We start from the raw sequence: 9,774 nt of genomic DNA on the forward strand, positions 1-9,774 counted from the left end.
TTAGGTTGCTACCTGGATTCTTTTTTTGGGCACATGGCTTCTCTATCCATATTTCAAGAGTCTTTTGAAATGAGTACTTTTGGGGCATGGTAAAAATATGCCATCTCTGATTGTAACCAATAGCTCACATATACATCTCTCCTTAAATACAGACACATATTTTTTATTAAAAGATGGAAATATTACTTTGTCCTGCTTATGTATGAGCAATGAGTAAGATATGTTGGTATTATGTTCTGTATATTTTAAATTTTATTATTCCTCCACTAATTAGTTAAATTTTGACCCACACAAGGCTTTATCATTGTAATCAAGTAATCTTAGATACTCAAAAGTCAGGAAAACAGAGTCTAATCTCTGTCACTTACCATCCAGCTTAAAAAGACTCCAGAGAAATTATTCATCAGATGCTGATCCTTGCTTAATGCATTTTTAGGAGTGAGGATCTAATGAAATTGCCTTCTAGAACATAGAGAGTTTAAGATCTGTATCACTAGGGGAAAGTACTAATCATATTTTGGATCTGAACAATAACAATTCACATTTTTATGGTGACTTAACTTTAAGTATTTTGTCACAACATCTAAGTCAGAAGTATGAAGCACAAGTATTTTGACTCCAATTTTACGGATAAAGAAAATTAGACTGAGAATTTAAATGACTTGCTTAGAGCTGGACAAAGAGTATGTGTCAGAAAGCTTACTCAGACTCAGTTATTATAAAAATTTTCACCTTTATCAATGTCTTTTAAAATCATATTCATTTTGAAATATATTTTCCTTATCTTCTAATAATTGAAGCAAAATTGTTAAAAGAAAGAAAAATGACAGTTCATCAAAACTGGCCAAATACATTTAAGACTTCTGACAAAGTATTTACTATTCCACATAGGCTCCTACTTCTGCAATGAAATGAATTACATATATTTTCTCAATTTCTCTCTTGGGCCAATATTATTAAATAACAGTTTTATTAATTTTTTCAGATCCAGCTTGTAACTCAAATGCCAATGCAATTTTCACTCTTTCAAGCTGACATTTTGCAAATATTGTGATTCTGGGGAGAATGTGAAAAGTGAATAATGAACAGAGATGAGAAATTTTGAAGAAGAGAATCACTCCCCTTTGTGACACCAGTGAATTTTTCATGGAGAAAGTTTTCACCAAGCTAGTCTTTGAAGAAAAGCATTTGGTTTTGAGGAAGTACCTTCAAGTAATAAATGATGACATTTGAAAGAAATAGAGATTGGTAAGTAGATGATGAGACCAGGGGACCAAAAGTAATTCAGCTTATCATAGGAAAGATGTGAAATAAGTGTTTAAAAAAATCACTCATTAGGGCCCATGAGCAACAATTTTGTGGCTTAAGGCTTAACAAGTGGAGCCAGATTATGGAGCAAAAGTAATGTTAAGGAAAATATGCTTTAGAGTTCAGGACAATCTAATTTTGGACCTCTGGCAATAAGCAAGATGTTAAAAATTATAAATAAAATGGGTGGAATCTGAGAATCCATAGAACCCAAAATGTGATAGGATGTAATATTGGAAATAAAACAGGATTTGGAGTCAGGAGACCTGAGTTCAAGCTCTAACATCTACTATGTGTGTCATTACTAGCAAGTGCCTTAACCTCTCAGCCTGTATTTTTTTTTTTTGGTCTGGAAAAATTAAGGTGTTAGGAATGATGTTAGCAAGTATTTGCCTCATCTTGAGGGTAAGGAAAAACCAGAGAGAGGAGATCATTGCCAGAGATGTACAATAAAAGTGAAAATATCATCAAAAATAAGGCAGTGAGGTAGATCCAAAGGGCACAGTGGTGATAATAACACCCTGATTGGCTTCAGTCTTAATACTCTCCTGCATACCAAAGACCTTTCTAGAATATTGTGCCCAGAACTGAATATAGAACGTCAGGTATAGACAGACCATAGCACTGATTTTAGAGTTTTGTAAAGATGGGTCCAGTTGGCAATGGTTAAGCAATGGAGTCACAGCAGGGATAAGCTGCAAGGACAAGCAGAGAGGAAGGGAATGAGTAAATGGAATTCTTTCTCCTCCCCCTCCTTGGCAGTTGCTACCCCTGCAAACTGTTATAACAGAATACCTTTTTGACCAAGAATGGAGGCTATTTGGACTTGGTTATCCCAGGGCTAAATTGGCTGACAGGGAATAATCCTACAGAAATTAGCAACTTCCACTGTTGGAAGATTATTCCTAAAGCCCCAGATAGATTAAGTGCTCAGGATGACCTCAAACAGCAGTATTGCACTCTGGACTACAGCTATGCCCAGAGTCTGCCTGAATGAAGATTTGGCTATGGTAATGTATGAATTGGGTTGGTAAATCCTGAAAATATAACTCTTCACATCCCACAAACTTAACAAGGGAAGGGATTTATTAATTCAGAGAAACTGGGAAGGAAGGATAATTTTAAAAAGAAGGGTGAAGTAAAACTATTTAGTATCTTCAGGACATTGACAAAAATAGCAATCCCCCAGAGGGGAATGCCTTGAATAAACTATTCCCCTAACTCCCTCACAAACTAAGCTTTCTCTTAAATCTAATATTATCAAGTTTAAGATGGTGAAGGTAATCTTGATTGTAGATCTGTATTGTATAGAGATTAACTGGGATTGGGCATATGAGGTATTTTCACAGTGCTCACAGCCTGATTATAATCAAATTGAGTATTCAGCAAAGAAACACCTTGCTCCCTGAGGTTAAAGATAAACTAGCTGAGAAGAAGCAATTCCTACCCCTTTCCCAGCCACCCAGCTCCCCAAAGAGTGAGTTTGCCAAGCTGAGTGTCCCGCTTTTATACCCACATTCTTAACTGCTCCAACTACCCCCTACCTGGAGTTCTGGGGGTATTGTGGAATTCTGTGAGGCAGTTCACCCACTTAAGATCATGCATGTTACAGTTAAAAGTTTCTGATCTCTAGCATTTATTCTCTGTATCATTATAGATAAGTAATTTCTCTTCTAGCTTCAGTTTCCCCATTAGTATCTATTAGGTGATTTCTATGGCCCCTATTACCTTTGACATTCTTTATTCCTAGGCTCCATATTCAGGACTAAAGCCAGGGACTAGATTTGATCCAAAGAACTGAGTTTTCTTGGCTGAATTTAGAATTTTTCCTACTGCACTCCTCTATACTCCCAACTTTAGGTCATGGTGAACTCTGAACTTTCATCTAGACTTGATGCTGTATCAGACTGGACTAAACTCAACAATATTGAACTAAGATTTAAATTTTGTTGCCTTGCCATGATTTTCTTGGATTCTGAAGAAGAAAGGGGTATCCCATACCCTTACCTCCACTTCTTTCACATTGCCTCCCTTTCCATCATAGTACTTACAGGGCATCACCAAGAAGCAATACTTGACTGATATTACTTCTGTCCTAGATTGTTGTCAGGAAAGAAGACACCAGCTCTTCTTTGGAGAACAGGTAGAGAAAAGGCCTTAGGCACAGGGAACAAGGTATCAGAGAGGCACAAGTAGACTCCCTCTTGTCCTGGAACTGATGGTTTCCCTAGGGGCAGTGGCAAGTAGGGGAATATTTTTGATTTCTAGAATAATAGAGACTCATCCCCATGGCTCCTCATTAGGCAAATCATACAATTGTCTTTCTATTATTGGAGCATCTCAGTTCCCTGTGATTCCCCAGGGAACCCTGGCAGCAAACTTCCTAATAATGAGAACTGTCCAACAATGGAATATGCTACCTCGTGGAATAGTAAGTTACCCAACACACTAGTGATCTTCACGATGTTAGGGAACATTCTATGTGGATTTTTGTAGAGAGTTTTCATGATTTGAATATGGTTTAAACTAGGTAAATGCTAAAATTCTTTCCAGCTTTAACCACCTATGAATTGATGTAAATTAATGAGGCACTCATAACTGCAAATGCCTTAAACCAGTGATGGGCAAACTTTTTTTTTAAACCCTTAACTTCTGTGTATTGGCTCCTAGGTGGAATTGTGGTAAGGGTGGGCAATGAGGGTCAAGAGACTTGCCCAGAGTCACACAGCTGGGAAGTGTCTGAGGCTGGATTTGAACCTGGGACCTCCCATCTCTAGGCCTGACTCTCAATCCACTGAGCAACTCAGCTTCCCCTGGGCAAACTTTTTAAAGAGAGTATAAGTGGATTTCTTCCTCTGGATGGTGATTAATAAGCTGAGATAATTTCCAATGGATCATTAAATATGATGCCTAATTAGAAGAAATGAATTTTTCACTACTTGGACGTCTTCAGGCTTAGAATGAATGAACATTCGTTATAGTAAAAAGAGAATAGGATTTAGTGTCAGGCAATTTGGTTGTTTTTTTTATTCTAGTTATTCTACTTACGGACCCATGAAAAAGTCATTTATATGCTCTGGACCTCAATTTTTCTATCCCCCAAATGGGTGTCTTTTATTTACATTTCTAGCTTTATGTCCTATAATTTGTGAAGAGATTTCTTCTTAGGTACAAATTGGACTAGATTTATTTTGAAGTCCTTTCCAATTTTGAGTCTATGAAAACAAGCTGTTCAATCAATTATCTAGCTAATTATATTGTTGGTGCATCCCAACTCAGAGAGTTCTTTAGGTCAGAGTAGATCTATATTTAGGGAAAATCAATTCAGCAGTTATGTATGTGAAAGGGAATTCTTTGTTCTCTTTGTCTATTCTGAGTTTATACTTTTAAAGGGGGAATTCTTTATTCTCTTTGCCTAGTTGGAGTTGACACTTTGGTTAACATTAACTTAAGGACTCCTACTTAGTACCTCACTAGACTGAAGACAAGATTAACTCTCCTTTGTCTACCTTTTAAATTGAATCATCAAAAGACTGGACAACCTACTTAGTGTTAGGTGAGAAGCCAGCAATATATTTGGAAAGCACCACCATTTTTTTAACTCAATCAGTCAGAAACTTGTGAATTTTTTTTAAGAGTTCACAAAGAGTTCATACCCTTGGAAACTGTTCAACCAGAAAACTGTGAAACTTTTTGATGAGAAATTGACCTTTAGAAGGTGAGAAATTGATCCCACAGACACTGCCCCCTTGGGCAATGCTGGACAATTTGGAAACTGTGATTGGCCCTTTTGAAGAGGGGAGGAGATAAGAAGTCACCATAAAAGCAAGCCAGAACTCCCTCAGAGGAGATGGTCTTTGAGAAGATAATCTGAAGATATTGCCTTCTGGAGATAGTTTTCTGACTGGGGAGAGTCTTCAAGGGAGCTTTGCTGGAGTCTACAGATCATGGGCTTGGAGCTCAGCTTCAACTTAGACTCTGACTCCTGGACTACTGTGTTAGATGAGTGAAAAGGGATGACTCCTTTCCTAGTTTCTAGAGAGATTGGTTTCCATCTTGGAGGAGGCCACAGTGGTTACTCACCACTGGCCCTCCTAGATGAGAACTAGTATAGGTATTTTCTCTAATTTCCTTCACATTTCTCTACTTTGTTTCTCTCTATTTTGTAAATAAATTTCTGACTCGAGATATAATAAATTTTGGAGACAACATAATTTCATAAAATTATTGTACAACCATTAATTTTCACCTTTATATTTCAAGGACGGATTAGAGTTGGAAGAAGCATAAGACACACAGAGAGAGATATTAGAAGGATAATGTAGTAACTCTTCTGAATGATGATAAAGCTTGATCTAAGGTCGTGACTATATGAGTAATATCAAGGGAGTGAATGTAAGATATTCTCTGGAGGGACAATTGACAAGTTCTGGCAAACAAGTGACTTTGTAGGAAAAGGAGAATGAGTAGTCTAGGATGATGCTGTGATTGTGAACCTCTGAAGTTGTGGGAATAGTGACTTTCAAAAACAATTGAGAAATTCAGAAAAATGATGTGTTTGAAGATAAAAATAGTGTAATGAATTCTATTTTGGACATGTTGAATTCATAATATCTATGGGGCAAATAGTTTGAAGTGTCCAATAGATAGCTGGAAGATGTGGGTCTAGAGCTCAGGAGAAAAAAACAGACTGGGAGTAATTTGCATAGAAATAATAATTAGCACTTTAAGCATAATTTCCTTGTTCATCTCTCTCTTGTCTTAATGTTTATTGCTATTTTATATGAGATCAGTGTAGGGAGTCATTAAGAGAAATTAGAATCTCAAATAGATATTTTTATCTGGACCCCAATCAAAAGATCAATACAGGGACTTCCGGGTTAAGATGGCGGCAGAGTAAGAAGCAGCTCTTAACCTCTCCTGACCGATACACACAAAACTCCTCAAGGGGACATAAAAACAAGTCCAGACGAACGGAGGAACCCCACAACAGGGCACAGCGTGGAAGGTACGTGGAATCGAGACAGTTCCAGGCTAAAAAGGGCTCTCACTCAATCGCGAGCTGAGCAACCGCCCCACCCCCACCCCCTCCACACTCACCTATAGCTCCAAACCCAGCTAAAAAGAAATAGAGCAAGTTTGGGGCACCCATCGAGTCATCGGCAGCTCCGGGACCTGTTCCTGAGAGCACCAAGACTTAGGACCCCATTAAGTCAAGAACGCACGCGAAATCTGAGCGCGCAGGAGCAGAGAGTGGACGCTGGGCGCGCGTCCGCTGAGCAGAGGCGTGGGTTGAGGCAAACACAGCCAGGAACTAAAGCCTAAGTGGGGAACCAGTGCAGACGGGTATACGACTGTGGAAGTAGCTCCCTGAGACTTATAAAGGAACCTCCTGTAGAGGATCAAGCAAAGGGAATCCACCAGGGGGCTTGACCTTGGAAAAAACTAGAACTCAGACCTCAGGAGCCAATAGATCTCAGACAGACACAGAGAGCGAGGATAAACCTGAGAAGCTGCTGGGCTAATGATGGCTAATCAGTTACAGGAAATTCAGAAGAGAAAGAATAATAACAAAAAAAAGAAGTCTTTAACACTCGACAGCTTCTACACAGAGAAAATCCAGACAACCGAGCAAACAGAGGAGGAGAACAAACAACCATCCAGACCCTCCCCAAATAAGGAGAACTCCTCCCAAGCTATGGAAGAGTTCAAATCTGAGATTCTGAGGAAAATGGAAGAGATCTGGCAAGAAAATAACAGCTTAAAAGGTAGAATCTTGCAACTGGAAAGTGAGGCTCAGAAACCAAATGAACTGATAAGCAAATTGAACACAAGAAATGACCAGATTGAAAAGGAATACCAGAAGATTATGGCCGAAAACAAGAAGATTATGGCCGAAAACCAAAAGATTATGGCCGATTACCAGAAGATTATGGCCGAAAACCAAAAGATTATAGCCGAAAATCAATCCCTAAAGGCTAGAATTGAGCAAGTAGAAACTAATGATCTCTGAAGACAACAAGAACAAATAAAACAAAGCCAAAAGACTGAAAAAATAGAAGGAAACATGAAATATCTCAATGAGAGAGTGACAGACCAAGAAAACCGGTCTAGAAGAGACAATTTGAGAATAATTGGTCTTCCAGAAAAACCAGAAATTAATAAAAACCTGGACTCTATACTAACAGAAATAATTCAGCAAAATTGCCCTGAAGTCCTATAACAAGAGGGCAATATAGACATTGAAGGGATTCATAGAACACCTGCGGCATTCGATCAAGAAAGGAAAACACCAAGAAACATCATTGCAAAATTCAAGAGTTTCCAAGCAAAAGAAAAAATCTTACAAGAAGCCAGAAAGAAACAATTCAAATATCAAGGAGCAACAATCAGGATCACACAGGATCTGGCAGCCTCAACACTAAAAGACCGCAAGGCGTGGAATACAATATTCAGAAAGGCAAGAGAGCTGGGCCTGCAACCACGGATCAACTACCCATCAAAATTGACTATATATTTCCAAGGGAAAGTATGGGCATTCAACAAAATTGAAGAATTCCAGGTATTTGCACAGAAAAGACCGGGGCTAAATGGAAAGTTTGATATCCAACCACAAAAATCGAGAGAAACCTGAAAAGGTAAATAAGATACAGAGGGGAAAGAAAGAAAACTTATAATTTTTAAATTTGCCTTTTTAAGGGCCTCAGTGAGATCTAATTATCTGTATTCCTTTGTAGAGAAATGTTATGTTAAATTCTCTGTAGTGAACTCTATTCACTATTATAATATTCACTATTATAGTAATCAGAAGAATAATTAACAGGGTGAGGGTGGAACACTAAATAATCTAAGATGGCATGGGGGATGGGAAAGAGGGGAGGAATAGCATGGGACACCAAGAGAAACTTGAGCGAATAAGAAAATAGAATATTCTATTACACACAAAGAGGGCATGGGAGAGAGAGGGGACAAATACGATTATAAGAAAGAGAGGAAGAGAGCATAAAGAGGTAATAATCAAACCTTACTCTCAGTGTAATCAACCCGGAGAGGGAAGAGTAGCTATACTATCCATTGGGAAATAAAACTCTTATCTTACCCTTCTGAGGAAATTAGAAGGGATAAACCAAGGGGATCAGGGGAGTGGGGAGAACAAAAAAAGGGAGGGGAGAAGAGGGAGGGAATTCATAAGACCTTTAAAAACAAAAAGGAGGGGGGGAAATAAGGGAGGTGGTAGAAAGGGAAGTCAATCAAGGGAGGGGATAAGGGATAGGGTCTTAATAGCTAGCCACTGGTTTTAAAGGAAATAGCTTAAGGAGAAGGGGTAGGAAGGGGTGAGGATTTGAAAATGTCAGCAAATGCACAACTGATGATTATAACTCTGAATGTGAACGGGATGAACTCGCTCATAAAACAGAAGCAAATAGCAGAGTGGATTAGAAACCAAAATCCCACCATATGTTGTCTACAAGAAACACATATGAGGCGGGTGGACATACACAAGTTTAAGGTTCAGGGTTTGAGCAAAATCTTTTGGGCATCAAATGAGAAAAAGAAGGCAGGAGTGGCTATTATGATTTCTGACAAAGCCAAAGTAAAAATAGATATGATTAAAAAAGACAGGGAAGGTCATTACATCCTGATTAAAGGTAGTATAAACAATGAGGAAATAACACTGCTCAATATGTATGCACCAAGTGGCATAGCACCCAAATTCATAAAGGAGAAACTGGCAGAGCTCAAGAAGGAAATAGATAGTAAAACCATACTAGTGGGAGATCTAAATATTCCTCTTTCAGATCTAGATAAATCAAACCGAAAAATAAATAAGAAAGAGGTAAGAGAGGTGAATGAAGTCCTAGAAAAATTAGATCTAATTGATATGTGGAGGAAAATAAATAGGGACAAAAAGGAATACACCTTCTTCTCAGCTGCACATGGCACATTCACAAAGATTGACCATGTTATAGGGCATAGAATCATTGCAAACAAATGCAAAAGAGCAGAAATAATAAATGTAACCTTCTCTGATAATGCTGTAATAAAAATAATAATTAGTGAGGGCACTTGGACAGGAAAATCAAAAACTAATTGGAAATTAAATAATATGATTCTTCAAAACCAATTTGTCAAAGAAGGAATCATAGAAACAATCAACAATTTCATTGAAGAAAATGACAATGATGAGACATCCTACCAAAATCTGTGGGATGCGGCCAAGGCAGTACTCAGGGGGAAATTTATATCCCTGAGTGCATATATTAACAAATTAAGGAGGGCAGAGATCAATGAATTGGGCATGCAACTCAAAAAATTAGAAAGTGAGCAAATTAAAAATCCCCAGATGAAAACTAAATTAGAAATACTAAAAACCAAGGGAGAAATTAATAAAATCGAAAGTAAAAGAACTATTGAATTAATAAATAAGACTAGGAGCTGGTACTTTGAAAAAACAGATAAAATAGA

The sequence above is a fragment of the Gracilinanus agilis genome, chromosome 1, assembly GCF_016433145.1.
Source record: "Gracilinanus agilis isolate LMUSP501 chromosome 1, AgileGrace, whole genome shotgun sequence".
Classification (NCBI taxonomy): Eukaryota; Metazoa; Chordata; class Mammalia; order Didelphimorphia; family Didelphidae; genus Gracilinanus; species Gracilinanus agilis.